The sequence below is a fragment of the Panthera pardus genome, unplaced genomic scaffold, assembly GCF_024362965.1.
Source record: "Panthera pardus isolate Hobbes unplaced genomic scaffold, ASM2436296v1 HiC_scaffold_20, whole genome shotgun sequence".
Taxonomy (NCBI): Eukaryota; Metazoa; Chordata; class Mammalia; order Carnivora; family Felidae; genus Panthera; species Panthera pardus.
The window spans coordinates 9625527-9641417 of record NW_026526766.1 but is presented as its reverse complement, the minus strand read 5'-3'; the positions used below and the strand labels follow the sequence as shown (position 1 = coordinate 9641417).

General features: G+C 35.8%; 1 long non-coding RNA gene across 1 annotated transcript in view; it reads left to right on the top strand.

The window, feature by feature from the left end:
• The window catches only part of LOC109275457 (uncharacterized), a 285664-nt gene extending 277936 nt beyond the window's left edge, over positions 1-7728 (top strand). Inside the window, exon 3 of the long non-coding RNA XR_002084151.2 lies at positions 7652-7728. This is a non-coding gene — a long non-coding RNA (uncharacterized LOC109275457). The remainder of the gene's footprint in view (positions 1-7651) is intronic.
• The last annotated feature ends 8163 nt before the right edge of the window (positions 7729-15891 follow it).

Below are 15891 nucleotides of genomic sequence, written 5' to 3'. Positions count from 1 at the left end.
AAATAGAGTTCCAAGAAAATAATCATGGCAACTTCAATGAGAAAGAACACAGGTGGGATTTGCTCACATAATAACAAATATCAAAAGCATTTATAAAGCCATAGTAATTGGGCTGATTGGCATTGAAACAGTGTCAGAAGCAGTAGGCAAATGAATAGATAATGAGCCAAGAAAGAAACCCACAAATAATATGAGAAGTTGCTGTATTATAATAAAACAACAGGTAGTTCTACAAATCAGTAAGAGAATGATTATCCAATAGATGATGCTAGGAAAGCATGAAAAATATCGTTATGTGTGATTCTTACCTGATATCATAACAAAAAAAAAAAAAAATCCTAAGAGTAAAAATACAGCATCACAACATTTAAGAAAAATTACAGAAAAATATCTTTGTTGCTTGGTGGCAGAGAAAAACAACTTTAAAATAATCCAAATTTTCCAGGTTATTCATAGAGTTCCATAAATCAGCAAGAAAATAGAAAGCCAATAAGCACATTTAAAGTATATTTAATATATTTAATATCACTAGTAATTAGGAAAAGTCAAATTAGAATATCAAGGTATCATTTTACCCAAATAAAAATAATTAAACATACCAAATGTTGGTTGAAAAAAAGAGGCAGGAATTCTAAAACACACCTGCTGAATTTGGGGTGAAACTTGGCACGAGCTCTGCTGAAGATGAATTGGTAACATGTAGCAAAATTCAAAATATGTACTCACTAGTGACCCAGAAGTTCTCGGGATTGCTATACTCTATACAGCAACCTTTTCACACATGTGCAAGTAGATATATATTTGAATGTTCATTATTTGTGATAGCAAACAATTGGAACGAATCTAAAAGCACACCAATAAAAGCTTAGATATAATGGGGTTCAGATGAACAATATTCTACAACAATTGATAAGTATATGAATTAATTTTTATATCTCAACGACTATAGAGCTCAAATAATTATATTGAATAAAAAGGTTTTCAAATATGAGCCAGTGACTATGAGGTCATTTATATAAAATTTAAGAGCACAGTCAATGTCGATTTTGATCCATAGCAACAAGACAGAAGGGCAGTATAGCAATGTGTACCAACTTTAACTTGTGTTTTAACTTTTAAATTATTTTTGAGCCAGCATTTCTTTTTTTTTTTTTAAGTTTATTTTGAGAGAGAAAGAGTGAGAGAGAGAGAGAGAGAGTGTGTGAGCCCAAGTCAGGGAGGGGCAGAGAGAGAGAGGGAGAGAGAGAATCCCAAGGAGGCTCCACATTGTCATTGCTGAGCATGACTCAGGCCTTCAACTCACAAATTGTGAGATCATGACTTGAGCTGAGATCAAGAGTCAGCTGCCCAACCAGAAGAGCCACCCAGGTGCCTTGAGCCATCAGTCCTACCTTTAGGAATACATTCTTAGAAAACAATGGGTCAAGTAGAAAAAGATGTGCAGATGTTGTGATGTACAAGTTGATACCCCTCATACGTCTGAGGTGATATTCCTCATAGAATATTTTTACTATAATAAATACTAGAAACAATGTAAATATCTCCCAATAGGTGATTGATTAATGAACTTATGATGTATTTGCCTAATGGAAAACTAGTCTGTCATTAAAAATCCAGATCTGTTTTACTCTCATGAAAGTGTATTTGTGACATGTTTTAAAATGAGAGTAAAATGATTACAGGAAAATATTTAAAAGTATGATTCATTTCCTTTTTTTTAAATGTACCTATTGGGATTATGTGTGTAAAACCTGGATTTATTTTAAAGTGTACAACGAAATCATGAATGAAGTGGTTTATTTATAACTTTATTTAGTCTCAACATCTTTTGTAATAAGTATACATAATAGTTATAAAAATTAGAGATATTTTCATTTGAAAATAAGAAGACAGTAAGAACTAAAGACAATAATTATTTGAAGCCCAAGTATAAAAATTTGAGAAGTTTCTGAAGACAATGAAGTGACACCACTTTTTCCTAAGTAGCAATGTATTATCACTTACTGACTTTATCTACAGCTTTCTCCAGGGAATAGGAAAGGATCTCAAGAATGAATATCTCAAATTGGAGGTCAATACATAGAACAGAACAGAGTAGAACATGGCTTCCTGACAGAGGCAATATTGCCCCAAGTGGGGCAAAAATTGGTTCGTGGTGGGTGACCAAAATGTTGGACCATTATAGTGGTCTAAACCTCAGTCCTGTCCAACAAGATGTTATTCCTTGGTGTTTCATTTCTCTAATTGGAAAAATATTAAATAGAACTTAGATGTAAGTTATTTTAATTAATTTGTGGCATAAAGTTATTTACAATATCAAAGTCTAAATTCATTTTTTTTCTCCCTAGGGTGGTGATAATGATAAGACTGGAAAATACCAGAGTAGTTGAATTAATTGAGAAGTGCTTAATCCCCTCCAAGGGGGGAGGGGTGGAGGATTTAGGACCAGTTTACCTCCCTAGACAGCAGTTCCACTTTTTTATTTCAGTTGTTCTGGATATAAAAACAGCAGATTTTTAGGATTACAGTATTGTTTGGACACATTGATCCTTGTCACTATTATGGATTAAATTCAGTCCAGTTCATGTCTGCAGACATATAATAAAATTGTAGAAAAACTATCAGGATCTATGCTTGCCCCACTGGATGAGCTCTCCCAGCCATCCTCACCTTTATCTGAGTTTTCCCCACATCATTCTCAAATCCTCACCATGGGTACAACTTTGTACCCCTCTGTCCCCTCACTGACTACCTCCACCCCAATTGTCCTCTCTACACGCAAATACACACACCCACTCAAACCCAAAGAGGGAAAGAGAATGGAGATTGAAAATAACAGCAAAGACAAGGCTTCTTTGTAAATGGGCTCAGGAAAAGATGTACATGCCAAGGGATTTCACTGAGCTCTTGATGGATAGGAGGGACAATGGAGGGAGGGGCTTGTAAAGGATTTAGCGGGGGGGGGGGGGGGGGGGGGGGGCAGGATTAAGGGAGCATGTGAGAATGTCGTCACTAATCCGGCTTGAGGTAGAAGAAACATGTGGAGCACTTCAGTGAGACATTAACTAATGCTTCTGCACAGGTGCAGATGAATGAAGCCAACACCTTATATCAGATCCCCTTCATGTTGTCTGGGATGTCTGTGGATAAACAAACAGAGGTGATACAGACGGGGAGGCCAGGCAGGGGAGGGAAACCATTTGTACATTCCTTGCTCTCTAGGCTTAGACATGTAGCTTGACTACATGCCCAGAATTTACCCACCTGTTCGGAGCCACCCTGTTGACCACAGATGTTCCCAGAAAGGCCCTGGAGTCCAGGCCTTAAATCTCCCTGTCACTTCCCTCTCCTCCCTTTGCTGGACAGTAGACTGCTCTGTAATCCTCAGGGTTAGAGTCCAGTTAAAAATATGGCGCTGAGAAGAACTCAGTCTACTCCTGATATTATTTGTTTCAAGGGGAATTCAACTAATATAAAATTATTAAGCAGAGTGTGTGTGTGAGAGAGAAAACATTTGGTATGTGCCTAGTACTTCTATGTGCATTATTGCTGAAATTCTCAAAGCCACCATGTAAAATAAGCTTATTATTATTATTATTATTATTTTGTTTTACAGGTGAGAAAGCTAAGTAGCAAAGAGATTAAGAGAATATCTAGTTTAGGGTTTCATTGATAATTGTCAGAACTAGACTGAGTACGGAATAGTCTGTACAAAATTCTAGAACCTTATTTCTACTCCTCAGGGTTTTACAAACTGAGTTTCCAGTTATGTCAGTTGGTTACAACTAGGATTTTTGTTTTGGTGAAATAGAGAACTAAGTAGAATAGAAAACATCAGAGTATGCTGTGTGAATTCAGGGTGTTTCATCATGAAACTTTAATGTGTGTGTACTGTGATACATGAAAACATATTTCTTTTTGAGAAGCATGGACAAGGGGGTTCAGAAGTTACCACACTACACCCTGCTGTATCCCACCTACCTTTTTATCATCACCGCTCCCACATGGAAGCCACACATCTTCTAAACTGAGCCATAAAAATAAGCATGGTCTTTTCTACTTCTTTGAAGAGTATCAAGACAGACGAAGGGGAACTAAGAAGTCAAAGCAAATGAAGTATACATTGTAAGATAAAAGCGACTTGTGGCTTCCTGTTTGAGTTTTTCCCTGGAATTTGTGTGAAGTGGAGGGCCTATTAGTTTTCTGTTATTTTCATCACTATTAATGATGCATAGAGCAGTGGAAGAGTGTAAGCAGAGGGAAGTGAGGAGCCCAGAAAATGCTACTGGGAATATTGCCCATTTGCAGGCTGCATGAAGTTGTGATTTTTGAAAATCATTTGCAAGATTGAACTATATTGTGCCATCAGGAAGATGTATAGAAAACAAATGTGGATAAAGGAAAAGTATAGTATAACTGGTCCAAAGATAATTCTAGGGCCTTGTTCTTCTCATCACTTATGGCCAAGTTCCCTATCTTTGATTGCACAGCAGACCACTAGGCATTTAGAATACGCAGACTCCCGGGAAATCAAGTCAACTGGGCAACCATTTCTCTTATAAACAGTAACTTTGTTCACTCACACACCATATGTGCATTGGACATCACTGCTTTGTACTGTTAAGAGATACACAGCTCTTACTCTCTTCATGTGGTTAAGAAATACTGAACATTTACTCTCCTATGCATGCCTCAGTGCTGGAGACTGTGAATTAGATAGAGACTTCACATAATAAAATGTGGAAGGATTCAATTAATCTAGCAAACATAAAGGAAGATGATTAAGTACTAGATAAGAGAGTTTAAAAAAATCTGCTAAACTAAATGCCACATGAGTAGTTCAACCTAAGGCAAGTAATAATTGCCAGTGGTGTTTTTAATTTGTCTAGAATTTTGAACAATTTTAGAATTAGTAAAAAGTTGCAAAATGGCAGAAAGAGTTCCCATAAACACTTCCCCCAGCATCCTCTAATATGAACATATTATATATATTTGTCAAAACTAAGACGTTAACATTGGTATTAGCTGTTAACTAAATTACATACTTGTTGCAGGTGTCATCAGTTTTTCTGTTATTGCTCATGTTCTGTTCCAGGATCCCATCCAGGATACTGTCTTTCCCTTAGGATGGGCTTAATTTTGATACTGTTCCTAAAAATCATGATTGTTTTTCCAAGTCTGACTATTTTGTAGTGGGCAGAGGGAATAATATCACAGGTTCCAAAATAGCTAGGCTATTTTGCTGGGTCCGTAGCAGTCTTGTTCAAAATGGAACCCCTCTATCCTTGTACCAGTCCGCTGAAGAAGCTCATTTTGAACCTGGATCATATGAAACCATGAACCCTTTGCTTTTTACCTTCAGCTTGGTCTTGAGAAGTGTTTTTAGACTTGTCCACAATTATTTGTAGAGAATAACTAAAATTATGTATTCGTACATTTGAAATGGTCCCAATAGCTAATCTAGTTCAACTATGTCATTTACAGCTGTAGGAAGTGAGGCCTAAAGGAATTTAAGTGGCTTACTCAGGGTCACGTGGTAAGTTAGTGGCCAATTCGGAATCTACTTTTGGCTTTCTTCTTCCTTTAGGAGAGGCACACAAATCACTCCTCAAGTCCTATAAAAAATGAAATGCAATTCTTTTGGAAGAACAGAAAGGAGGAGCAAGATTTTGGGAGAAAGTTATGGTATTAAGATATCCTCTTTCCTGTCTCTCCCCAAACTTCATACTATTTGTACCAAATGTGCTCTCCATTGTGAAGAACTCTTTGCCATCCCTCCATGTGTGGCCTTTCGAGAATACTTACTCTCTTGGGTGGATAATTACCTGTTCTCAACTTTCTACCACATCATTTCAGAGAAGTTGGACTTCTCAAGTCTGGAATTCCTCAACAGCTACTTCATATCTCACTTACTTTGGGGGGTTGGTTGAGCTCTCATTCCTTCTTTTCTATGCTCTTTCTTTCTTCTCAGGTTTTGCTTTTACCTGTGTTGAGTTTTAGTTAATATTTTCTTATATTACTAAGAAAACTCAACTGTGGCCAGGTACTCTGGAAAGAATGTCTGTGGAAACCATAAAATGCTTCCTCTTAATCCACTATGATTAATTTTTCCATAGGAATTTTGAGTCTATCAGGCTTGTTTTTATAGCAGTTACTGAAAAAGGATATCTGTCAGGCATACCATATATTTATTGTAGATGCCGTTGTTAACGAATTGAAGTCAACATATCACTTTTCAGTTTTAAAGTGGTAGGTATCAAATGAATAACCAGAAACAAAACTTGTCAGTTGTGTCTGGAAGGCCATTGTTCAACACACACTAAATAAAACAAAGTGCCTCGCTTTCAAAGAGATGGGCTCTCGGTTTTTTAAAACCCATCATCTAGCCTTACCTCACACAGAAACAAACAGGACAATTCCTTCTCATAGTATATTTAGCTCTTTCAGAAACAATGGCTTGACTACCAGCTAGAAACATAAAGAGTTATAATTCATTTTTGAGGGGTCAGTTCAGTAATGTTTAGATGTTTAGGTGGAAAGAAAATTTACTTTGGAGTCTGAAAGAGCTGGATTTATGTATAGGTTCTTCAAGTTATCTGTATAGCCTGGGGTATATTTTTTATTCCTTTGGGAGATTGACTTTCTTTATTTGCAAATATTTCTTATGACCAAGGTAAAAACGAATGCTGAAATATTGAATTTTTGCCTTCTTAGCATTTTGCTGCAGACCATAAGGCAGAATACTTTTTTGTTTAATTTTTTTAATGTTTATTTATTTTTGAGACAGAGAGAGACAGAGCACGAGTGGGGGAGGGGCAGAGAGAGAGGGAGACACAGAATCTGAAACAGGCTCCGGGCTCTGAGCTGTCAGCACAGAGCCCGATGCGGGGCTCAAACCCATGAACCGTGGATCATGACCTGAGCCAAAGTCGGAAGCTTAACCGACTGAGCCACCCAGGTGTCCCTATGGCAGAATACTTTTAAAGCCCTGTCTCCTCAAGTTTTCAAATGGATAAAAGTCCTACGTTGCATATTTAATTCTAGACACAACTCAAGACTTTCCTAAATCTAGTTAATTCCTCCATGTCATGTACATCCAACAAGGTTGTAAAAATCCAGAGGTCCTGAGCCATAATATGTGCTTCTTGTGTTTTGTTTTTTCCTACAGCATCTATTGTTGTACCCCCTACCTGGTGAGGGATTAATGGGAGTAAGAAATAAACTGAACGTAATTGGTCTTATAATGGTGAAAGGGAACTCTCAGTGAGGAACTCTTTTATGGATTATAGATGATGGGGTTAATTATTTGTGTTAGCATAATAACTCCCAAAATATGGCTATATCCTAACTTTCAGACCCTATACCTGTGTTAGCTTAAATGGAAAAAGGGAGTTTTCAAATATCATCTCAGTTGTATTATCTTGAATTATCTGCGTGGGTCCAGTCTAATCACATGACTCCATGTAGGACTTCTGGCCTACAAAACTGTGTTGCTTAAAGCCACAAAGTATGTGGTCATTTGGTATAGCAGCAATAGAAAAATAATACACTATTTCCTGAGGAAGCTCTTACTTATAAGGAAAAGAGAAAAGAAATAGAAGGAAGGAGATGCAAGGGACCAGAAATGCTCATAAATATTTTTTTCTTTTAGTTCTTGGAAATTCAGCAAGGAGTTCAGTGTCCTAAAATGAGAAGAAGGATGAAACAGAGATCTGCCACCCACAGAACAAACACTACAGGAGGTCAGTCTCCTAGTTGTGAGGTTAAACTAATGGTCAAACATAATCCTATAGGGAATGAACCCCCACTTTGATATGACCTTTAGAGACCGTGTGCCCTAGTTGAGTTGAGACCTATGGAGAGGTCTCAGATGGACAGATGGTTTGCCTCAAATCTGGTACCATTAATTATTAGCTCTCTGAATTTGGGAAATCCCCAAATTTCTCTAAGTTTCAGTGTCCTCACCTGTTAAATTACAATTTTAAATGTACTTTACTAGTGCAGGTCTCAAGAAACTAATGTATCCAAATCCTTAGCACAGTTCTGTGCACACAGTAAACATTAAAGAACCACTAGCCATTTTAATTATTATTCTTGTTGGAAAATAATGGAGATTCTTGAACTCCAACACACTAAACAAGGTAGCCACATCAGATTAATTTATTTGGTCAAAAAATTTCATTGTATATCAGGTATGTATCAAACACTGGAGATAAGGGAATGAATAAAGCAAACACAGTTCTGCCCTCACTGAAGAGGGCAGTGGTTTGTGCCAAACCAAAAAATGGTGAGTTTATTTAATGTTTCCAGTCATTAGTAAGGTAACTGAGTGATGAAATAAAATGATTTAATATAAGTACATGTGATCTATATCATAAATAATATTGATATGAGAGTGACAGCCAAATGTCATTGAATAATGTCAGAAAAACAACAGGAAAATTGTATTAGTGGCCTCATTGGGGAGCTGCTCTGTTTTTTCACTGCTGTTTCTGTGGGCCCAAGTTCATTATTAGAAGTAAATTAGTGTCAATCTCAACAGTTGTTAAAGATAATTAGAGAAAATAATAATAAAAATTAGTTTGCCAAATAGCAAATGAGTGGAATTATTTATGTGGAGAAAAAAGATGACAAACTTCCCCAGATAGTATACAGAGAGTTTCTCATTTTTGACTTCCGCTGTAGAAGGAAGATAGGATTTTTCAGGATCAAACAGAAGAGAGCAGGAAGCAAGAAATTTTGTATCTACATTATTTAGGGGCCAGTAGCAGCCAATGGAAAGGGAAGGAACAGGATGAGAGTTCCTTGGAAGGCAGTGAGTTGTCATGAAAGTGGGGTTATCGCTACCATTGTGCAGATACAACCTTGAGCAGTCATAGCAAACCTTGTGATATACACCTTAAAATACTTCTCTGCCTATCAAATGAGTATAACATGGTATCTTATTGGGGCCTCCCTTTTCATTTTTCTGGATTGCTAATGGAGGTTACACATGTTTCATGAGTTCATTTGCCTCTTGAGTTTGCTCTTCTCTGAAATGCCTTTTCAGGTCTTCAGCTCATTTTCCTATTGGATTGTTTGATTCTTTTTGATTGGTAAGGACTCCCATCTTAATGATACTGTTAAAATAATGGTATTTGTTTGACTTTTCCAAAGAATCAATCCTTTGGCCCATTGATTTTCTCTATTTTTTGTTACTAATTTTATTAATTTCTGCTCTTATTTTTGCCATTTGTTTCCTTTTGCTTGTTTTGGATTTATTTTGTTCTTTTTTAGGTTCTTGAGATGAGAGCTTATATTACTGACCTGAGACTTTTATTTTTATTTAATGTACATGTTTAGTGTGATAAATTTCTCTCTCAGTGGTGCTTTATCCGAACCCACCAAATTTTGGTATGTTTTATTTTTATTTTCATTCGGTTCAATGTATTTTATTTTATTTTATTTTATTTTATTTTATTTTATTTTATTTTATTTTATTTTATTTTTTTCAATATATGAAATTTATTGTCAAATTGGTTTCCATACAACACCCAGTGCTCATCCTAAAAGGTGCCCTCCTCAATACCCATCACCCACCCTCCCCTCCCTCCCACCCCCCATCAATCCTCAGTTTGTTCTCAGTTTTTAAGAGTCTCTTATGCTTTCAATGTATTTTATAAAAATTTCCCTGGAGATTTCTTCTGTGACTCAGGGATTATTTGTAATTGTATGCTTTTGCGACTGAATGTTTGGAGATTTTCCTTATCTCTGCTGTTAATTTCAAGTACATTTTATTGTAGTCAGATCACACATTTTGTGTGGTATCAGTTCTTTAAAATGTGTTGAGGTTGTGTTGATAAGGTCTATCTTGATATGTGTTCTGCAGGCATTTGAAAAGGTGTATTCTGCCCTTATTATTCTGCCCTTATTATATTATATGTTCTTCAAATGTCAGATCTTTTGGGTTGATGGTGACGTTTAGTTCTGCATCCTTGTTGATTTTCTGTTTAGTTCAGTCTAGTTTTGAAAGGGGTGTTGATGCCTCTAACAGTAATTGTAAATTTGTTTATATCTTCTTTAAATTCTATCAGTTTTTGCTTCACATATTTTTCAGCAATGTTGGTTGCTCACACACATTTAGAATTGTTATGTATTCTTGGTAGAGTAACTTTTTTAGCATTATATAATTTCCTTCTCTGTCTCTGGTAATTTGCTTTGCTTTGATATCAATATAATTACTCTTGCTTTCCTTTGATTAACATGTGCCTGATATATTTTTTCTGTGCTTTTAATTTCAACCTAAATTACCTCAGCCTGAATGATAAAAGACACTTAAGAGATGCCAACACTAAGGTGTTGAAAAGCTTAGAATTATCTGACAAAGCTCTAAAGCAGCCATGATAAAAATGCTTCAATGGGAAATTAGAAACAAACTTGAAAGAAATTTAAAACAAAGATAGAAAGCAGCAAAAAATCAGAGATATGAGAAACAAATGGAAATTTTAGAACTAAAAATCATAACAGAAATTAAAATCTCAGTGAGTAGGTTCATTAGCAGACTGGAAGGGTTAGAGGAAAGAATCAATGAACTGGAAGGTAAGACAATAGAAATTAGTATGAAAAGCAGAGAAAATAAACTGAAAAAAGGAGACGAGAGCTTTAGGAATTTGTGAAACTATAGTAAAATACCTAAGATTCATGTTATCAGTCCTGGATAGAGAAAATAAAGGTGGTAAGCCTGAAAAATATTTGAAGAAATAATAGCTGAAAATTTTACACACTTGGCAAGAGATACAAACCTACAGATTCATGAATTGAGCCTCTAACAGAATCCAAAGAAATCGTGCCAGGAAGCATTATTCTTCGACTTCTGAAAACTAAAGATAGAAAGAAATTTTAAAGCAGCCAGAGGAAAACGACATTTTACCTATAAGAAAAAAAACCAGTACAATAATGGATTTCTCAGAAGATACCTTGGGGCCAGAAGGAAGTGGCACATTTTTCAGTTGCTCAAAGAAAAGTAACGTTAACTCAGATTCCTGTACCAGTGAAAGTACGTCAGGAATTGGGGGGAAATTGAGACATGCTCAGAAAAAGGAAAAAAGAGATAATTTGTTCTCTGCACACCTATCTTTTAAAAAATAGCTAAAGGAAGAGGCTGAGGCTTTGTTAAAAACATTTAAAGACAGAATGTATTCATCACTGCCACCTGTGGCAAGGAATAACAGTTGCAATAAACAATAGACTAACCAAATATCTTGGCAAGAAAGGCTGAGAAATAAGATGCTTTGGGGAATAAATACTTTATAAAGGTCTCACAAATTCCTGGGAACCTAAAAGGCCACACATATGCCCAAATCTGGGTGCATATTCAGAGAAGACTTGAGAAGGGTCTAAGCTCTTAACTCTGGCTGAACTTCAGGCTCTGTGCAAACAGGATCTCGAGGTTAAAGCACAGGTGTGAACTGCTTGTCTGGGTGTTGAAGGCATGTCCCAACACAATTCACAGCCTGTCTGCAAAGACTGGGTGGTGTGTGTGTGCACACATGGACGCATGTGTGTGCACATAGGTGTTTGTGTGTTCATACCTGTGAAGAAACTTCTGTTGCATCATCAGCTGACCACAAAGCTAACGGAACAGAGGATTCAGTACACTTCATGACAAAGAATACAAACTTTATAAAATTAGCTTTTAAAAAAGTTATTAAGCTGACAACACCTACAAGAACAACCGAGGGACTGAGGAGCCTAGAGTTTTTTCTGTTTTTTAGAGTAGCCGTGGTATAATATTCAAATTTTCCTTCTTTGAACCAAATGCTACATGGCATACATGCAAAGAAATAAGAAAACGTAGCCCATACACATGATAATTAAAAAAAAAAAAAAAACATACCTGGGGCACCTGGGTGGCTCAGTCAGTTAAAACTCGAATTGGATTCAGGTCATGATCTCATGGTCCATGAGTTCAAGCCCTGTGTCGGTTTCTGTGCTAACAGCTCAGAACATGGAGCCTGCTTCCGATTCTGTGTCTCCCTCTCTCTCTCTCTCTGCTCCTCCTCTGCTTGCAAGCTCTCTCTTTCTCTCTCTGTATCTCTCTCTCTCTCTCAAAAATAAATAAACATTAAAAAAAAGAAGAAGAAGCAGGGGCACCTGTGTGGCTCAGTCGGTTAAGCGTCCGACTTCAGCTCGGGTCATGATCTTGTGCTTTGTGAGTTTGAGCCCCACATCAGGCTCTGTGCTGAGAGCTTGGAGCCTGGAGCCTGCTTCAGATTCTGGGTCTCCCTCTCTCTCTACTCTTCTCTCTCATTAATAAATAAACATTTAAAAAAAAAAATCTCAGAGGAGGGTGCCTGGGTGGCTCAGTTGGTTAAGCATCTGACTTCAGCCCAGGTTATGATCTCATAGTTCATGAGTTCGAGACTCACATCAGGCTCTGCACTGACTGTGCGGAACCAGCTTGGGATTCTCTCTCTCTCCCTCTCTTTCTGCCCCTGCCATGCTTGCTCTCTCTCTCTCTCTCTCTCTCTGTCTCAAAAATAAATTTTTAAAAAATCTCAGAGGAGGTCCAGACATTTGACTTACTAAAAAAAGACTTTCAATTGACTATTTTAAATATGCTTGAAGGGTGTATGTTAGCTAACTAGAATTTAAATAAACACTTGGAGAAAAAAAAAGATGATTAAAGGAAACCATGAGAACTGTCTTACAAAATACAAAATATCAATAAAAAGGTATTATGAAAAAAAACAGAGAAATTCTGGAGTTTAAAAGTGTAGTAGTTGAAATGGAAATTGCATAGATATATTCAACGGATTGAGTAGGGAAAAGAAAGAACCAGTGAACTTCAAGATGAGATCATTAAAATTAGCCAGTCTGAAAACAGAAAGAAAAAGAATGAAATGAAAATGAACAGAGCTTGAGAGACCTGTGGGATATTACCAGCTCTTCTAACTCTACATAATACAATTCCTCAAAGGTGAAGTGAGAGAGAAAAGGGAAAAACGTATATTAGAAAAATAATGTCTGAAGACCATCCACACTTGGTGAAACATGAATCTGTACATTTAGTAAGTTCAATAAATTCCAGGTAGATGAATGCAAAGAAGTCTGTACCAAACCACATTGTAACCAAACTGTCAAAATCCAGAGACAAAAAGAAAATCTTGAAAAACATCAAGAGACAAGTGATTCCTGTACATGGGATTCTCAGTAAGGTGACAGCTGATTTCTTATTAGAAACCATGGAGGGCAGTGGGCAGGGAAGTATTGAAAATGCTGAAAGAAAATCACTATCAAAAAATAATTCTGTATCTGGCAAAAAATGTGATCCAAAAACAAAGGAGAAGTTAAACATTCCCAGATAAGCAGAAATTCAGAGTTTATGACCAGCAGACCAGTAGACTTCTCCTACAAGAAATGCTAAAGACAGTCATTCAGGTTGATATAAAATGACAGTAGTCACTAACTCAGATGCAAACAAAGAAATAAAAAAATATTGGTGAAATAAGTACATAGGCAAATATAAAGGTCGATATTAATTAATTTTTGGTTTGTAACTCCTCTTTGATAAATCTTTAGAGAAGACCAAAATTACTATAATAAGTAATGAAACAGGGATATTATTACCCACGTTTCATAAATGAAAAGTATTTTAAGAAAATATTATTAATCATATGCCAACATATTAGATAATCTACACATATACATTATCAAAACTGACTCAAGATGAAACAGAAGATCTGAGTAGACATATAATAAGCAAAAAGGTTGAATCACTGATAAAAAGAAAAGTCCCAGAAAGATGAGCCTAGTTTCAATTGGCTCCACTGGTGAATTTGACCAAATATTTTAAGAACAATTAACATCTATCTTCCCAACACTCTTCCAAAATGAAAGAGGGGGGTAACACTTACTAACATGTTCTGTGATGTCAGTGTTACTCTGATACCAAAGCCAGAAAAATATATCACAGGAAAAGAAACTACAGACTAGTATCCATAATGAACACAGATGCAAAATTCTCATTAGAATATTAGCAAATGGAATCCGTTAACTTTTAAAAAGATTATCTACACCATGACCAAATAGAATTTATCCTAGAAATTCAAGGATGGTTTAGCATATGAAGATCTATTAATATAATATATCATTCTAACAGAATTAAAAAAGCCCACATAATCAACTCAGTTGATGCAGAAAAAGTGTTTGCCAAAATCCGATACCCTTTCATGCTACAATCACTACACAAACAAGGAAAAGAAGGGAAGTTACTCACCCTGATAGTGTGCATCTGTGCATATACAGAGCTCACATCATATTAATGGTGAAAGATTGAAAGCTTTCTTCCTAATATCAGGAATAAGATATGGATATCCACTCTCACCACTTCTGTTAACCATTATACTGTAAGGGCTCACCAGCATACTTAGGTAAGGCAAGTAAATAAAAGGCACTCTGACTGGAAAGGAAGTAAAATTATCTCTAGTCACAGATGACATGATTTAAACATCAAAACTCCTAGAGAATGCATAAAACTTTATAAGAGATAGTAAACAAGTTCAGCAAAGTTGCCGCATACAAAATCAATATACAAATTCATTTTTATTTCTATACACTGGCAATAAGCAACCCAAAATGAAATTAAGAAAAAAATTCCACTTCTAATACCATCAAAAAGAATAAAATACTTGGGAAAAAAATCTAACCAGGGAGGTATAAGACTTGTACCCTAAAAATTACAGAAGAAATTAATGAAGACCTAAATGAATGGAGACATTTGTGTTATGGATTTCATTAATACTGTTAATTATTGCATAATATTGCTTAATATTGATTTTAATAATGAATATCAGTATTGTCAAGGTGGCAGTAGCTCTCAAAGTAATAAATAGATAAAGCACAATCCCTACCAAATCTGAGCAACTGTTTTTGGAAAAAATGGAAAATCTAATTCTAAAAGTCAAATGGAATTCCAGGAGGCCCAAATGGTTAAAACAGTGTAAAAAAAGAAGAATGCAGTGGTAGATTCTCACTTCCTGATTTAGAAACTTATTCTAAAGCTACTGTAAGCAAAATAGTGTGGCACTGGCAGGAAAATAGATTTTTAGATATATGGAATGGAATTGAGAGTCCAAAATAAACCAATGCATCTGTAATAAGTTGATTTTCAACATGGGTGCCAAGCCCATGTAATGAGAAAGAACAGTGTTTTTAAAAAATGTTGGTGAAACAACTGGATATCCACATGCAAAAAAGAATAAAATTAAATCATATACAAAGTCAACTCAAAGTGGATTAAAAAATCTAAATGTAAGAGCTAAAAATATAAAACTCTTAGAAGGAAATATAGGCATAAATCTCCATGAAGTGGGATTAGGCATGTTTCTTGAAGATTACAACAAAAGCAGAAGCAATCAAAGAAAAAGTAGATAAATTGGACTTCATCAAAATTAAAACTTCTGTGCATGAAATGGCATTATCAAAAAAGTAAAAATATTCCCTACAGAATGGGAGAAGGTATTCACAAGTCATTTATCTGATAAGGGTCTAGGATCCAGAATGTATAAAGAACTCTTAAAACTCATTAATAGACAAATAGAATTCAATTTAAAAACAGGCAAAGGATTTGTATAAACATTTTTTCCAAAGAAGATATTCAAGTTCAGTAAGCACATGCAAAGATGCTCAGCATTATTGGCTATCAGGTAAATGCAAAGCAATACTTCTATGTAATACACTTCATGCTCACTAGGATGGCTATAATAAAAATGGTAAATTTGAACAAGCATTGGGAAAGGATGTGGGCAAGTTGAACCTTCATACATTGCTGTTGAGAATGTAAAATGGTGTAGGCACTGTGAAAAACAATTTGGAAGTTCCTCAAAAATTTAAACATATGACCCAGCAATT